This window comes from Octopus bimaculoides, chromosome 18 (genome assembly GCF_001194135.2).
Source record: "Octopus bimaculoides isolate UCB-OBI-ISO-001 chromosome 18, ASM119413v2, whole genome shotgun sequence".
Lineage (NCBI taxonomy): Eukaryota > Metazoa > Mollusca > Cephalopoda > Octopoda > Octopodidae > Octopus > Octopus bimaculoides.
In genome coordinates, this window is record NC_068998.1 from 889,276 (window position 1) to 890,056 (window position 781).

The following is a 781-nucleotide window of genomic DNA, read 5'->3' on the forward strand; positions in this document are numbered from 1 at the left end:
GGATGAACAGGGATATGATCCAGGGGCCGAGAACGCTGGAGGTCTCTACTGCAACAGGCTCGGCCATAAACTTGTCACAGAGCGAGTAGTTCTTTTTTTGCTTCACTGTAAACCCTATGTTGTGGCACCTAGCCAGTTTTGGCTTCCTACATATTGATGCGCCTAGATTCTAACGAACCCTATTACTAATCTATCTCTCTATCTGTCTATCTATACACATATATACATACGCGCGCGCGCATGAACACCTACGCACGCACACACACACACACACACACACACACACAAACATGCAGCTCACACTGGCAAATATATATTAATACGTGTACGGAAAGTTGTGTAGGTGTATGCAGATGTGTCTGGCAGTATCTCAGAGAACTGAGTTCAAATTCCTGTGTGGTTCACTTTGCCTGCCATCGTATTAAGGTCTATAATGCGCACCCCCCGCTCCCCGCCCACCGCCATCCGTTCAAATAACCTCAGTAATATTCTGGGTCGATGTAACTAACTGCTTTCATCTACTTCTATAATTGGTGCGCTGCCAATGTCAGGAACCGAAATATGTTAACACGCGCAAACGCACACACACACACACACACACACACACACACACACACACACACACACACACACATACAGCGTGTACCACAAACATGCACGTGTCCACGCCTGCTCAGGTAAATGTCCTCATAACTATATATATAGATATATGTGTGTGTGTGTGTGCATGTATACATACATATATGTATACATATATGCATGTATATATATCATTTGTATT